Source organism: Pogoniulus pusillus, chromosome 10 (assembly GCF_015220805.1).
Source record: "Pogoniulus pusillus isolate bPogPus1 chromosome 10, bPogPus1.pri, whole genome shotgun sequence".
NCBI lineage: Eukaryota > Metazoa > Chordata > Aves > Piciformes > Lybiidae > Pogoniulus > Pogoniulus pusillus.
In genome coordinates this window covers 10,055,061-10,072,447 of record NC_087273.1, presented here as the reverse complement: position 1 = coordinate 10,072,447, position 17,387 = coordinate 10,055,061, and the positions used below count along the sequence as shown (strand labels likewise).

The 17,387-nt window shown below is 42.5% G+C and overlaps 1 long non-coding RNA gene across 2 annotated transcripts in view; it reads left to right on the top strand.

The window, feature by feature from the left end:
- The first annotated feature begins 80 nt into the window (after nt 1-80).
- The window catches only part of LOC135178984 (uncharacterized), a 50,381-nt gene continuing 33,074 nt past the window's right edge, over nt 81-17,387 (top strand). For both annotated transcript variants that reach the window (XR_010303811.1, XR_010303812.1), the window contains exon 1: nt 81-151. This is a non-coding gene — a long non-coding RNA (uncharacterized LOC135178984). The remainder of the gene's footprint in view (nt 152-17,387) is intronic.

The following is a 17,387-nucleotide window of genomic DNA, read 5'->3' as shown; positions in this document are numbered from 1 at the left end:
ACTCATACACTCTCCATGGTGATTTAATTCTAGATCAGGTTAAATCAATTGACTTGATTGAGTCAAAATGTAAGCCACCTGTTTTACTTGAGCGCTTGGGTCTTTCTTTACAAAGAAAACGTCAAGGAAGCCTCTGCTGAGATGACTACAGGTAAAAAATGGCATTTTTAAAAGAACTCTAAAGTTTGTGGTTAGATTTCTCTCTGGGATATGTGTGTGCCAGTTTGTCTTTCCTTTAGATTTGTGCATTTAAAGCCTTTGGGAACCCTGTCAGCAATAAGTAGGTTAGTTTTAAAAGGGCTGTTTCTCACCGTGATGAGTCCATCTTAAGTTATGTAAACTGTGTGAGCATTTGTCAGAACTCCAGAACGAATGATTCTGTAGTCAGAATGATCTGCTGGGATAAGGGCAAGGTCTGCATCCCTGTTACTACTTCAATTAGCGATTAACCATGTAATACAGTAGAAAGAATTGGCACATTTCTTTCAGCATAGCTATTAGAAACTATGTTATTATGGACTATGACTACTGTGCTGTGTCTCCCTCTCGTCATTGAGTGTATTACCAGAGCTGTCCTGCTTTTATTGTCAGTGATTGCTTACAGCAAGCAGACTTGGCTGGCTTTATACACTTGGTTTACACATCCAAAGAGGCACTTGAGTAGCTTGTGTCTCTTTGGAAAACGGAGTTTCTTGAAACTTCCTGAGTGAGGCAGCTTTGGAAAATCTGAGTAGGAAAATTATGTGCTGAAATTAATTTCACTCACAGCCACAAACCCTGTACTGACTCTGTCCTCCTTGGAGTTCAGAAGCAGAACTTATTTGACTTAATGAACTTTGATGATGATGCTTTTCTTTCTGCTAGTGCAGTTGCTGGGTTGCAGCCTGTGTCTCCTTGCTGGGGTCATGAGGAGTATTTGCTTGGGGTCACTGGGAGGGATAAACAAGTGTTTATCTTCACGAGTGTTTGTGAGGTGCCAAGCAGCACAGCCTGATGTCTAGCTGAATTATTTTTGACTAGATTAAAGATGCCTTTAGTCTATAAATGCCTCATTTCTAGTAAGTGTGCACAGTTGAGATGACAGCAAGAAAAAAGACTTGCCAAGTGTGGGGTTTCAGTTTTGGGGGCTTTCTGCTTTCAACACAGTCACTTCTTTAAAAAAAAAAAAAAAGATTCTGCTTTGGTTTGATGTAGACTAAAATGACTCTATTACAGAGATTTATTTACCAGTAGGAAGGTGAAATTAATTAAGTGTTGCTAAGAATGGAGTGACTTCCAACAGTAGAAATGGAAGCAGTACCTTACAAACCAAGCAACCATGATGCAAAGAGGGAAAGGTACATATTTTTCTTCCCACTTGATCAGCTTCAAACTAATTTAAATGTACCTCTGGTTTCTTTTTATTATTATTATTATTTCTTTGTGGCTTTAGGAGTTATTTGAGTTTGAGATGAGAATGATCTGCAGCTCTATGCAGGATTATCTTGAAAAGTAGATCAGTGCATACTGGGAAAAGATCAGACTCCTATAGTGCACTTGAAAACAATGCTATCCATCTCCTTACCTTTCAGAGAGTGTCACTCACCCATCATCAGCAATTTTAGGATGCAAGATAGATGTTGTCATTTCAGTAATTTCATTGGCTTGTTTATTCTTCTGTATGTTAACCAAACTCATCATTTACTTAGAGTAGGCTAGGGACTAGACATCATGAGGTGTGTTCCTACAGAAAACCCAGAGATGCCATAATTTCTCGTGTTCATTAACTCTCTTTACTGCATCATTCTTGACACAACTTTAATTCTTGAAGGTATGCCTTCACAGAGATGCATAAGAATAAGTATTTCTGGACAACTATGAAAACTCTTCAAAATACTAGCTGTGCTGCAAAAGGTAGTTCCAGTTGCCAAGTGACAACAAGGGATTAATTTTCAAGTCCCAGGCTCTGCAATATGTTGAAGCAAATAGTAAAAGACATTACATATTCCTAGGCTGACTCCATGTTTCTGTGACTTAGCTGAAAAACACTTCCATTTCTACTCTCCTGAAAATATCACCTTTGACAGTCAGTCCCATCTTTTTCACGCTGTGGGGTGGTTTCCCATGTTTCTGGGTCTACCCTGCCTCTTGCCCACGAGAGGAGCTGCCGCCCAAATAAACAAGTTTGCTTCTGGTGTGACTTCAAAGCAGACTCCCAGAGGTCTTTTGAAACAGAGCCCTGTCAGGTACATTAAGGCAGTGAACTAATGTGAATTTAAATAGAAAAATGGCCCTCAGGACAGTCTTGAGAGCCTTCATTGTGAGAACTGAGGTGCATCAGGGCAGAGGTATGGATTGTTTGGAAGGGCTTGTAGGAATGGTTTAAAACTGGAGTAGGATAGATCTACTTTGGACATCGGGAGAAAGTTCATTCCTTGGCGTCCGTTCTCATTGTGCAGTAGTTGAGTCCCCATTCCTGGAGATATTCAGTGCTAGTCTTTGTGGCCCTGGGCAGCCTGATCTAGTTGGAGGAGTCCTTGCTGACTGCTGAGGGTTTAGACAGGATGACCTTTGACAGTCCCTTCCAACCAAATGCAATCTGTGAGTCTGTAACAAAGACTTCTCCATCTAACCTGCCAGTAAGACCAAAGTGTGAATTGAGCTTAACTTTCTTAAGTCTGCTTCATGTTTGAGTTTGTCCATCTTTAAGATGGGGCAAACCCATTCACAAAGGTTTGAGATCACGTGGTAGATGTTATGTATAGGGCAGGTAAAGGGTAGATGTCCCAAATATTTGATAGATAGATTGTGTGCAAAGTTCAATACCCTTTGGATGCTTCAGAAACCAGGTCTCTGTACTTCAAGAAGTCGTGGCTCTGTTTCATTTTTCCCTCCTTGGTCAAAAGTGACAAGAAGCTGAAGTATTATTCCAATACTCTTGTTGTTTATTGTTGTTTATAAAAGGGCTTCTGGCTAAACGTTCATTACAGTTTTCTTATGTCCCAACAAATATATATCATGGCTTTATGGATGTGCTAAATAAAATGGCCCATTTAAAACTTTTGAAGACTATGTGGCAAGGCATAATATGCTGGGAAATTGTATATACACTGCATGCACCTAAAGCAAATATTTTTTCTTTTCATCTCAAGGAGAATGGCAAAATAATAAATTGTGACTGGTGACATTTCCCTATGCTAGCATCTATTTGTAACACACTTACTTAAAGGCTATGTTGGCCATACCCATTCATCTTTTCTCCTGGGTCAATTACGCTGTTTGCATTCAAATCAATCCCTTAATCAAGCCCGTTGATAATTGCAGGCAGTGTGAGGGAGATATTTATCATGGAAATGTAATGAAGGCACTTTGTTCCACTGCAGCCAAGTCTAATATTGCTCTGCCACAGTGGACCATTTAAGCATGCATGTGAAGTTTATTTTCCTAATCAACAGTTTCAGACACAGGCATGCTTAGATCTCACTGGTGTGGTAAAACGGGCAACAGACTAGCCTTAATATCACTGTCTTCAGGGTTTTAACATCCTGTCTCTTGACATTACATAGGTTATTGAAATTCAGTGTGGTTAGCAAAGTGTATTGAAACGTTGTCCTTCCAAAGAGAAGCAGTGAGAATTAGACTGCGTAGCATGGAAGTGAGGAAGGGCTGTTAGTTGCAGTTCTTGGCCAGAGAATTCACTGCAGCACTGTGGAGGCTTTCTGAAATGTCAATGATGTCCTTGCTGGTGGAAGTCTGGTATGCTAAGACAGGCAAAATTGTCTTCTGCTCTGTCTCTGTGAAAAATGCTGAGACTGTCGCCTATTACCCAGCCAGGGATTTAAATCACTGGTACATTTCCAGTCTGAAGCAGCAATAGCAAACTTTCACCTGAGGACAGCACTTAAATATTTTGATTTCTTTACAGGAGAGATAAAATGAACTCAGTTTTTTTTTCCTTTCTGGTGAAACCATTGTAAAAATCTTGATTTTTAGTTTTAAAAAGCATTTGTAATAGCTACCTGTTGTTCAACCTGTTGTGAAATTCTATCTAAATGGTGCTTGTAACTGTCCTTGACTAGCAAAAGAATGTATTGCTTTAACAGTTTATAATCTGTACCTCTAATTTGAGCTGAAGTAGGTGCAGCCAAAAAGCCAGCCTGACTTGTCAGTTTCTGACTCCTCACTTCACTGTGTTTTGCAAAGTGTGTTCTGTAGGGCCAGCTGGTGCAGAGGGCTGGGTTCAGGGACTTCAAAACAGAGCCCATACATCTTTTGTGACAGCTCATGCCCAATTTACTGATGTCAGGATGCAATGAAAAGGAAGGTGCCTTCCTGCCAATCTCATGACAGCAGTAACTCTCACCTCCAGATTGTGGATGCAGATGATGCTAAAATACTTTCTAAATATCCATCTTCTCCCTTCTACTTCCAGAGGACTAGTTAAATACAGCTTGTTTTTTTGCCTCCTCTACCAGCTACCAAAGTTTAAGTAATAGTAGATAGTAAATTTTGGTTCCTTGTAATGGAATTCAGCAATGCTCTTCAGTATCTGAGCTAATGGCATTGTGTGTCTAGATTCCTTAGTGTCCTTTCAAAATTCCCCCCTGCAGCTTTAATACTGAACACTGAACATTGCTGTACATAAAGCAGTGTCCCTAATTAAAAGCCATCATTGTAGATAATTACTCTTCTGGGGAAACAACCCACATTTTCACTGTAGAAAAAACCCAAGCAGTTCAATCCTACCCACAGAATAGAGTTCCAAATATGTTGTCATGTGTAACATCAGAACACAGGCTTAAATGAATGTGCTGAAACTGAGTTTACAGATATTAAGTCAAAAGAAATGAACATTGAAAACAATTTATTTCTGATGATTCAGTTTATTAGCACATAGTTCTTTGTGCAGCCAAGCCTAAAATAAAACTGTAATGAAGTTTTCGTACATCACTTACTGAGAGTTCTTTGAGCTGCCATTCAGCTCAGCAACGTTCCCTAACTGCCTCAATTCCATCTTCACTTTATATTTCCATTCACCAGGCTTTGCCCACCCCCCCCCCTTTGCCCTGCCATGCATTCCCTGGGGATGCTAAACAATCTACAAAAAATCCATTTTATTGCCCTGGTAATCATGTTATTTGAGGCTTCAGATTGGGTAGGAGCATCCCAAGGAAAACACTTAACAAATGCTGAAATTTCAAAATAGTAGTTAGGTGGAAAAAAAAACAAACCAGGGCCTCTGATTGTTCTGTTTCAGGCTAAACCTGTAATTCTGCTAAATTTTTACTTCCCTGATGCTTACCTGGATTTAGTTTGATGCAAGCAGTCTGATTTTAAGCACAATTCTAGGTTACATGTACGTGCAAAATCTCTGGTGGGCCAGCTCAGAGAGTGCAGATAATTCCACATGTTGAATCATAGATTCAACCAGGCTGGAAGAGATCTCCACGATCATCCAGTCCAACCTAGCACCCAGCCCTAGCCAGTCAGCTAGACCATGGCACCAAGTGCCCTATCCAGTCTTTTCTTGAACACCTCCAGGGATGGTGTCTCCACCACCTTCCTGGGCAGCCCATTCCATGTTGCTCACATGTTCGTTATGGTATACCCCAAATCTCACTAATTCCTCAAACAACCTTTTGTGACAGTTACAGCATAAAGCAGAAAACCTGGGCATCGATTTGTCAATTTGGCTTTGCTTTACTTATCACCTGGGACAACTCAGCATTGCTTTAATGATAGATTTACTTTTTTCCTCCCCTATATTTCACATTATAAACCAAGTCATCATGAGCAACGGCTATGCTAACACAGACCACAAGCAAGAGCTATTGGGTTGGGCTTCACTGTCTCAGCTGCAGTCTGCTGACCCAACCACACTGCTGACAATGTGGGTTTCATAGAATTGTGTGGGTTGGAAAAGATCTCTAAGATCATTGAGTCCAACTGTCAACCTAATACCAACGTTGCCATTATGCCATGTCCTGAAGTGCTGTGTCTTTATGTTGCCTGACCACTTCAAGGGATGGTGACTCCACCACCTCCCTGGGCAGTGGAATACAAACCACCTTTAATATCAGCCTGGGACTGTGAGCTGCCTTAAATATAGATCTAAAGATATATTTTGCAAAACTAACAAGAAAAAGAAGGATTAATTATTCTCTGTAATAACTCTCCCCAGTAGTAATGTGGCTTGCAAGTGAACAGAAGCACAGCTCTCCCCTAACTCAGAGCTGCAGTTTCCTGCTTCCTCCTCCTCTGCCTTGTGCCTGTTCCAGGCACTGCCCCGGTCCTAAAGATCCACATGGTATATCTGGGGCTCCCTATAGAGATGTGAAATGATCCATGAATTAATAAGACACGACTCTTATCACAGCTCATTAATTTGGGGTTGAGTGTTATGCAAAGTTGGTGACATGTCTCCTGGGTCGCTTAAACCTCACTTGCTGAAAAAGCTTCTGTTAGGTGGATCCTCTGTTACTGAAATTAACCCCAAATTAGCTGAAAAATAATATCCAGGTGTCACTTGTGCATCCTTCTGAACACCATGAGCTAAGTTAATCTCAATATAACTTCCAGCCTGTTTGGCCAGGAGCTCAGTTATCCACCAGGCATTACAAGTGTTGTGCATTTGACAGTAGCCTTGACTTCATGTGACACTATGACTTTAAGGAGGAAAAAAAAATCCACTTTCATCTGGATAGTCTCAGGCATCTTTCAAGAATCAGTGAATTGAAATCACAGTGATTTTTTTTTTTCTTCAGAGCATCCATTTTGGAGATTGCTGGGCAGAGATAACAACTGGAAAGAAATCATTAGGTCCTACTGAGTGCCAGGATTTTGTATTGTAAATTTACCCTACATGTGTCCACGTATCAGGATCTGGGAATAATAGTGTTGCTTTAACTCATTATTGACCTCCTTTTGTAGGGATGCTCCTAGAATAATTTGAGTTACTTTTCCTTCTGAACTATGGTTGCTTGCTGGTTGAGCAAAATAAACACCATACCACCAAGTATTGCTTGAGTTCAGAAAGCAAATTAAGACAGAAGATGATAGCACATGGTTTGATTCATAGCAAAACAGAAGGCATACCACAGAGCAGCAGGGGCTTGCTTTATTGCACTCTAATAATGGGCTTCTTGCTGCCTGAAGTGAACAACAAGAAAATTCCACATAAAAATGATACCAGTGTGTTACAGTGTTTTAAAACATAAATATGCTCTGACTTGAAGTTTTGAGGCTCATGGCATTGAGCTGTGTAAGGAGAACCTTCAAATTCTAGAGTTGCTGTTTTGTCCCACCCCACTTCTCTACACCTAACCATCTCCCAGGCATCCTTTGTGGTTTGGTACATTCGTTTTAGGGGTAGCAATGCCTCAAGGAGCCTAAAATGGTACTTTAACCACACATCAATAGCTACCGGTGAAACTGTGGAGCTTGGTCCTTCTCTATGGAGTGTTTGTGATATCTCAGTCCTCTATCATCTCAAATCAATACATGTGGAAAAACCAGGCTGATAGCCCACAGTGACTCTGTCTCCAGCAAGCTGTAACATACCTGTGCTTGAAATGATATTGCATAGAGGTTGGTGATAAGCTCTTTTCATAGGTAACAAGCCATAGAACAAGGGAGAATGGCCTCAAATTGCAACAGAGTAGTTTTAGACTGAACATAAAGAATTCACAGCAAGAGTGTTCAGGAATTGGAACAAGTTGCCTAGGGAGGTGGTTGAGTCACCATCTCTGGATGTGTTTAAAGATCATTCAGATGTGGTGCTTGGGGATATGCTCTAGGGGTGGACTTTGCAGAGTAGGGATAGCAGCTGGACTCGATGATCTCAGGGGTCTTTTCCAACATATATGATAGGCTTAATACCTCTGAAGGAGAGTGCAGAGGCAAGAATTCCCTCTTTAAAACTGTGTGTAACAGCACCATGTGACACATTGCACTGCAGGGGCTTGGTGCACCACTAAACTGTCCCTGAGCACCACATCTACACAGCTTTTAAATCCCTCCAGGGATGGGGACTACAGGATCTTAATATTCTCCTATTATATTAATCTCAGCTTGTGTTTCCTTGGGCCATAAATCAAGTGTTTTCGCTGCACTTTTCAGACAGCAAGGGACAAAGCTGGACAAAACCACACTGACTACATGAATTTGAGGGCAGGCTGTATGATGCCACTAATAGACTACCCATGTCACAGTAATGTATTGTTTATAAAACAGGAGTCTTTGCTTTTTTTCCTGCCCTGTGTCACGAGAATTAACAGCTCTGGCTTATGCTATCTATCACCAAGAGAATAAACTCATTTTCACAATGCCATTGTGAAAGTAAGTTAAGTATGTAAGTAGGTTGAAATAGCTTAAGTTCAGGGAACTTATTTTTCAGGTATTTAATACTGGTAAATACTGGCAGGATGATGAAGTGTGTTTTTCAGTTTGGGAAAGTGCAGTAAACCAAATGCTAAGAATTTTTTTCCCTTAAAGATACATCTCAGTCTGCTGTTCCCAGTTCACTGCACTTAATCCAGGATAAATTGTTACTTTATGTCTTTATTCTTCCTCACTCATCAATTATCCATTTCATATCTGAGATTTAACTCTGCCAGCACTATAAGTAATATGTGCACTCATGCAAAGACATTAGAGGTCATCAGTAACAACTGAAAAATCACATTGAAATAAACCTCTTTAAAATTGGTATCAGCCATCCCTTGGCTAGCTCAGCTGAATGGATTGTTTATAAACAGCAGTCTGTTGCTCCTTTTATCCTGTACCATTGAAAGGATTCAATCTGGCCTACCCTGTCTGCCACCAGAAGGATAAAGAAAAAAGTGACAGTCTCACTGATCATTTTAAGGATTTACTTCTTTCTTCCATCTTCTCTCCCCATCTCTGACTCTGAGTACCTTGGGATCAGGAACGCAGCGTTGCCAGTGCTTGTGCTTTTCCCTCTTGCTGAAGCTTAAGCAGAATTTGTTTATCTGAGGTATGAGTTCCCTTCCCTATGACTTAGGAGAATTATTATGATACTTTCAGTAAAATATTAACTATAAGAAAGAAATAATATCAGGCATGGTGGAGAGCACCTGCGGGAAATTGAACTCTCAAGTACTATGATGAAGTGCCCATCTCTGAAGGTATTTAAAAGGCATGTAGATCTGCTACTGAGGGACATGGTTTAGTGGTGGACTTGGCAGTGCTAGGTTAACAGTTGGACTTAATCTTAAAGGTCTCTTCTAACTAACAATTCTATGATGAGTTTATGAAATTCCCTGTCTGTATAAACTCTATTTTCCATCTCTGAACAGTGTTTCTGTCTCTAGCACTAGAAGAGATTGAATCTATTAACAGTTCAGGGAACTTGAGCCAAATATTGGGCCAGCACTAATCCATCTGTTCAGGCAAAACATTCTCCTCCCAACAGAACTCCTCCATTAGCTCCCTGCCATCTCTGTTCATGCACTAACATGCTGCCCACACCTGCAGCTGGCAGTTATTTTCTGCTCCTTTTCCTTGCCCACCTGTAGCATGGCAGACGTGCTCAAGGTGCTGACCCAACACTTGCAACCCCAGGCCACCTCTGCAGGCACAGAGGACGATTGATGTCAGCCATAACCTTCTGTAAGAAAACAGAATTGCCATCTTGCCAGAGCTGGCTTGATATGTGACTGGGGTGCTCAGCAGTGATCTGCAGAGCAACTTCATCATCACATCCACACTGAGTAAGTGAGGTCCTGACAGTCTGTGCTGTACAGCTCCCTGCACGACACAGCAGTGATTCACTGGTGGTGTGTGAGTAAGCTGCAGGGGCTCCTCAGCCCAGAAGAGATCATGTAATTTATTTATTGTAAGTCTCATGTGCCCTGTAAAGGCACATATTTCTGACCACAGGCCCTGATGCAGTGCTGGAGAGTTGGGTTTTTTAGTACATTCAGATGAAAATACAGCTAAAGTTAAGTGGGCATACTGAGAACTGCTCTGCCATACACAGCATTGTCCATTTATTCTGAGCTTTTGGCTTGAACTTGGGACTTACAGCAAGGCCACATGTGCCAAACCCCACATTTTATGCAGGTTGTGATTCTGTCTGTATTAGTTCTATGAAGGTCTTGCTCAGAGTAATCCCAGCTGGATAGCAATGAGTAGTTATTGCTATGAGCCTGGAGAAGACTGAGAGGAGATCTCATGAATGCTTATTGGTGAGAGGATGGGGGCAGCCTTAGTGATGCCCAGTGACAGGATGAGGTATTTAGCACAAACTTGAATATAGGAAGCTCCATCTGAAAATAAAAAGGAACTTATTTACGCTGAGGATGGCAGGGCACTGGAACAGGTGCTGGCATTTCCATCTCTGGAGTCACTCAAAACCCACCTGGACATGATTATGTGCAATCTGCTTTGTCAGTGGGGTTGGACTAGGCGATCTCCAGAGGTCCTTCACAACCTCTGTCATTCACATCAAACCTAGGTCTGATCCTTTCATTAGTGACATCCTTTTGTATGAAAGCCCTCTAATGGATAAATACTTTGGCCATCTTCTCCATCCAAATACAGCAGAGATGCAGCCCGTGTGACAGGGTGTTTGGTGTAAGAAAACAGCTTTCTGCTCATGGTGTTTCTAGGTCATGGAAATCTCTCTCAGTGCAGCAGCAAAGGATCACTTCCACAGGAAAATATTTTGTGACTGGTCTAGAGTGGTGTTTGAAACCCCAAAACCTTGGGATTTCTATATCCAGAAACGAAGAATGAGTGCTAGAAGTCAGTACACATGCTGGATTAACAAGAAAATGAAGTGCTTGAGAAAGTGGATGTGTTCATCAACTTTATGGAAATTCAGTACTCCTGAGGATCAGAGCCAGCTCATTGCTCCTTTCATCCCATATGTTCAGCAGTGCTGGAGATAGCTGGAACATCCACCTGCAGCAGCAGTCCTGAGGAGTTTCAGCCAGATCATCCTATCGAACACACAGCTGAGTCACTCACCTTCTCTCTCTTATGGAAACCACATTTAGAGCTTGAGGAAAATAAACTGGCACAGTTCATCCTTAGGTGTCTGTTTAGGGAAGCCTGACGCTACCATCCTGAGAGGATGTGCTTTTGTTTACTTTGAATCTTTGCTCCTACACGTAGAAGTATTTCCATACAGGTCCTGCTGACCTGAACGGAGTCAAGACTTTGTGCCCCCCAGTGGAGGTTCAGATGGGACCCCAGGAAACCTCATATTCCCATGGTCACATCATAGGACCTTCTGGGCCCCTAACAAACAACACTTGCCCAACGCCTCCAATGCCTGACATCCTTGTAGATGTGGGAATGTTTCCAGTGTCCTTTCCGTGTAGCTACCGCTCCCTGACTTCACAGCATGTGAAGCTGGAGATCAGGTTAGCACAACGGTGGAACTACAGAGTGGTGGTACTACTCAGAGCTTTTCCGAGCAACCCCACTGCAGACAACCCACCCACTCCCAGGCTCAATTTATGTCCAGAAAAACCCTCCGAGTGCTAAATTTCTCTGGAGCAACAGTGCCATCTCGTGGGGCCGTTTTAGGTGTGCTCTGGATGGAAATGTGCATTCTTCTCTCCTCCGCTTCTATGGAAAGCGGCAGTCTGAATGCAGGCAGCATCCACGGCCATCTGCTCAGCACATCCCTAGACCTGACAGCAGAATAACTGATGGATGGCAGAGCTGCTCCTAAAGCGCTGTGCCAAGGGCTTGCTTGGAAATTCAGTTAGCAGAATCCTATTATTTGGAAATGGTATTTTAATTGGAATCTGATTGGTAAGTGGATATTACACAAAGTTCATCAAGAAGACACGTAGAAGGCTGAGTTCTACATGGGCTTCAGGAGAGCGGATGGATGGCCTTGAAGATGGCAGTGCCCTAGTTTTAAATGGTGGGAATGTGATTAGACTGCTGTAATTTCAGGTCTCCCTTCTCCTCCTGCTAACACATTTTTATTTTGGTTTTCATTGCTGAGCCTAACTTTTGTGACTGTCTTTGCCAACCTGCTTGCAAGGCTTTACTTGATTCAGATCTCTCTTATGTGGTAGGGTTTTGTTGTTGTTTTTGTTGGTTTGGGGTGGTTTTTTTTGTTTGTTTTGGTTTTTTTAAATCCTGGCATATTGAATTTGTTGCTTCAGAGGGTTTTTCATTCCAGCTGGGCTTCAGTTACTCTTTGATTCCCCCAGGGCTCCATTTTGAGTCCTACTGTGATTTGCATTTGTAGCCTTTTGATGGGTAAACATTTTAGCTTCTCAAACTCTGTGCTGTCACAGCCTTTCCGACGGCACTCAGCTCCTGCTGATCCTGTAAAAGGAAAGGAAAAAGAGAAGGAGGGTTTTGCTTTGCATAATATTCTGTGTGACATTCAATTATGGAGATCTTCACATTTAAAGAAACTCTAATCGAGAGGAGAGCGATCTGCTATTAATTAGCTGTCCGAAGCCCAGGACTCATGTTGATAGTAATGGTTCCCCTTGGTTATGGTTTTATTACTCCATAGGAAAACATGCCATTATAGATATTAAATATTCATTTCAGGAGAACACTGCCAGCTTGAAAAATGGAGTTCAGACTTTCAATTTATAAATCTTTTAATGGAACTATTTTAAATAACACGCCCTGGATTTAAAATATTTATTCCCAGCAAAGCTGAGCACAAGACCTCTGCATGTGTGTTAGCACACACTTGTGCACATAAGCACTGCAGTGACTGCTTGGGAAAGCTTTGAGATCCCCCATATTGAACACACACAAACCTTAGAGGTGGATGAGGTTGCTAAAGGTGGTTGAGGTCCTTTCCAGCTATGTCTTCTCTGTCTGCCCTTAACTCAGGCCTGCAGACACAAAACTACACATTTCTTCCTAGACGTGCAAGCCTCCCTCAAGTGTTTCTGAAAATGAATGTTAACAACATATATCTCCTCATCACCTCTCCTTCATCATCTCCTTGCATCATCCTCATGTTGAACTTAAGTTCCTGCCTTTCCATAGACAAATTGCTCTGGCCTGAATGAAGAACTGCTCTGGTGCACGTACCCAAGCAGAGTGATATCTTCACAAGGTTTCTCTGGAGGCTAACCAATGTATGACATTTTTTGCCCATGCTGACAATGAGGGGACCATGATTTTCAGTATTACCTTTCATGTAAAAGCAGCAACATCTACAAGCATTTTCTTCTTGGAATCGTGGCTTTAAAATCATAGAATCAACCAGTGTGGAAGAGACCTCCAAGATCATCCAGTCCAACCTAGCATCCAGCCCTATCCAATCAACTAGACCATGGCACTAAGTGCCTCATCCAGGCTTTTCTTGAACACCTCCCTGGGCAGCCCATTCCAATGCCAATCACTCTCTCTGGCAAGAACTTCCTCCTAACATCCAGCCTGTACCTCCCCTGGCACAACTTGAGACTGTGTCCCCTTGTTCTCTTGCTGGCTGCCTGGGAGAAGAGACCAACCCCCACCTGGCTCCAACCTCCCTTCAGGTAGTTGTAGAGAGCAATGAGGTTTGCCCTGAGCCTCCTCTTCTCCAGGCTGCACATCCCCAGCTCCCTCAGCCTCTCCTCATAGGGTTTGTGCTCCAGGCCCCTCACCTGGAAGAAACAAACTAGGAAAGAGAACCCACAGCCCAATAACCTACTAATCTTCTGAAGTGAAAATTCATCACAGTGCCACCTATTTAGAAATGTTATAAATCAAATGCCTTGCCTGTACCTATATAATGATGTCTGTAGCAGAGTAGCACTGTTTAATTTAAAAGAAATGAAGAGAGATAGCAACCTATCCATTTCAGAGCTGCATCTTGTTGGGCATTAAACATCAATTAATAAAATAAAATAGGTGCAGTTTGTCATCACTATAATACATTTTTTAATTTTTGTTTTAGTGCAATCACTCTTTTCTCTTGTAAAAAAAAAATCTCATGATTGTGAGTTCTCTTCTAATAACATGTGCATGTTAATGGGGCAAGGAGCTGCATATCAGAGCAAAATACACTGCTACAATATCACTTAGGAAAATGATTTTTTGCTGTGATCCGTTTTGCACTACAACGTATCTACTGAGTGCTTTTCTTCCCAGGTTCTTCTGGCCTCGTTAATATATAGTCACCATAGAATCAGCTAGGGTTGGAAGGGACCACAAGGATCATCTAGTTCCAACCCCCCTGCCATGCCCAGGGACACACTACCCTAGAGCAGGTTGGCCAGAGCCCATCCAGCCTGGCCTTAAACACCTCCAGGGATCAACCAGCAATAGAACAAGGGGACACAGTCTCAAGTTGTGCTGGGGAAAGTATAGGCTGGATGTTAGGAGGAAGTTCTTCACAGAGAGAGTGATTGGCATTGGAATGGGCTGCCCAGGGAGGTGGTGGAGGCACCGTCCCTGGAGGTGTTCAAGCAAAGACTGGATGAGGCACTTAGTGTCATGGTCTGGTTGATTGGATAGGGCTGGATGCTAGGTTGGATTGGATGATCTTGAAGGTCTCTTCCAATCTGGTTGATTCTATGATTCTGTGATGGGGCCTCAACCACCTCCCTGGGCAGCCCATTCCAGTCTCTCACCACTCTCATGCTGAACAACTTCTTCCTCACATCCAGGCTGAACCTCCCCACCTCTGGCTTTGCTCCATTCCCCCTACTCCTGTCACTCCCTTATATCCTAAAAAGTCCCTCCCCAGCTTTTTTAGAGGCCTCCTTCAGATACTGAAAGGCCACAAGAAGGTCACCTGGGAGCCTCCTCTTCTCCAGACTGCACAGCCCCAAGTCTTTCAGTCTGTCCTCACAGGAGAGGTGCTCCAGTTTTCTTACCTGCGCATTTGCGTGCCGACTAAATCACGAGCGTAATTGTATTGCTGGTGTTTATTAGCTGTAGAAATGCCCTTAATATGCTGAGTTTTCTTCATGGGAAGGCAGTTAAAGCCTTACATGCTTGAAATCCTGGAGTTATTGATTTGCAGAAAAAAAAATGCAAACACATTTATGTTTATTGAGACTTCTATTGTACGAGGTGCAAAGACAAAAGCAGTTCCTAAAAACTATTCTCTTAGTGCTTTTAGCTCTTGTATTTTCTCTCCTTTAGTGATTTAAAGATGCTGTTTAAGACAACTTTCTTTCAAGGGAGACAAAAGGCAGTTCCTCCAGGAACGCTGTCAGCACAGCAGTTGTCTTGTGCTCAGATCTGTCCATACAAGCAGGGCTACAACCAGTCCTTCCTGTGATGTGACGCTCTCTGCCTTCTTGGCTTTTCCTTCAAGCTGTGATCTAAGGAATGTCTTTAATTAAAGCTCAACAAAATTATGAGGAAAGACACTGTGCTCACAATTTATCTCAGAGGCCAGTCCAGCTGCTAAACTTTCCCTATCTTTTGGCATGACACTCGAAAATCTGCTTTTTAATTGTAGTGATTTTTACTTCTAGTGACTGCAATTTCTCCTAAATTTGGGAGTTTCCAGCCATACTGCTGGGTTTCAAGCACTTTTCAAGTGCATAGATGTTCCTCAGCAAGTCTCACATCCTCACTTACCATCCTTTGTTCTAAATATTTGTGATATATGGTGGTGAGACACTTCTACCATATTTTACCCCGGAATTAGATAAAATTGGGATTTTTCCAAGTGTATCTGAAAACATAACAAACAGCTACACTGAAAATTAATTAAAGCAACTCCTGATATTAAAATAAAATAGAGAGACTGGCAGTCATGTCCTGGAGACCTTGTTGAGGCTCCTTAGTAATGTTCTTGTTGTCAAATACTGCAAGTTTTTTTTAACAGGTAGTGAGGAATGGCATTTAACAGAATAGTCACGAGAAGAGACGGAGATCCTGAGAGTCTCTAAAAGCAAAATAATGACTGCTTCTAGCTGTGTGTTTGGTGAAAATGGAGTTCATCTTATGATGTCATTTTCTAAAATGTGACATTGATTTAAAATTTTAGATGCCAAACTTAAGTGACAGAATATTCATAGAATCAACCAGGTTGGAAGAGACCTCCAAGATCATCCAGGCCAACCTAGCACCCAGCCCTAGCCAGGCAACTAGACCATGGCACTAAGTGCCTTATCCAGTCTTTTCTTGAACACCTCCAGGGATGGTGACTCCACCACCTCTGTGGGCAGCAAACTTTAAGATACTTTATTGCCTGTTGATTAAAAGCAATCCTAAACTGTTTTTGTTTCACAATACCAGCTCTACCAAGAGGGCAGCAGCAGCCCTCAGCTGCTCAGTGACTTGACTAAAAAGATCTTGTGCACCATACACAAAGATGGACTCAAAAGAGAGAGAGAGAGAGAGTAGCCCTTCCTTCCCCAGTAAATTACTGTAGAAACAGAGTCTGAACAATTAGAAAATATGGCCATGACCTTCTCAACGGAAAATGCACAACACAGGAGGGACATGGACCTACTGGAGAGGGTCTGGAGGAGGGCCACCAAGATGATCAGAGGGCTGAACTTCCTCTCCTGTGAAGACAGGCTGGGAGAATTTGGGTTGTGCAGCCTGGAGAAGAGAAGGCTTCAGGAAGATCTAATAGAGGCTGTCCAATACCTGAAGGGGACCTACAGGAAGACTGGTGAGGGACAGCATAGAAGAACTTGTAGTGATAACACAAGAGGCAGTGGTTTGAAACTGGAGCAGGGTATATTTAGGCTGCACATTAGGAAGAAGTTCTTTACAGTGAGAGTGCTGAAATACTGGAACAGGTTGTGTAGAGATGCGTTTGAGGCCCCATTCCTGAAGACATTCAAGATCAGACTCAGTGTGGCCCTAGGCAGCCTGCTCTAGTTGGGGGTGTCCCTGCTGACTGTAGTGGGGTTGGACATAGAATCAACCACGTTGGAAGAGACCTCCAAGATCATCCAGTCCAACCTAGCACCCAGCTCTACCCAGCCAACCAGACCATGGCACTAAGTGCCTCATCCAGGCTTTTCTTGAACACCCCCAGGGACAGTGACTCCACCACCTCCCTGGGCAGCCCATTCCAATGGCACATCACTCTCTCTGTGAGGATCCCTTCCAACCCAGTGCAATCCATGACTGGTTTTGCTGTGTTTAAATGGGAAAGAGTACAGGGATTGTTTTGATTTTCTTTTAAATAAAGCTTTACCATTTAAATAATGTAAAGCATGAGGCATGGCTGTGTACTTTCCCATGTATGCCAGCTGGTATCTGTTTCAGGGAGGGGAGTGGGAAAGCTGTTTCTTTAGTCTAGCATAGCATGCAGTGTTATAAACTGGGAGAAATAGAGGCTCATTATAGCAGTGAATGAAAGCAGACATTTACTGTACCTGTGAATGGGTGGTGGGAGTTCTCTCACCAACAGAAGCAAGTGGCAATGTTTCCACAGTTACCTCATCATCTTTTTTGATTTATTTATTTTGGAAGTGCTTTCTTGGGAAATT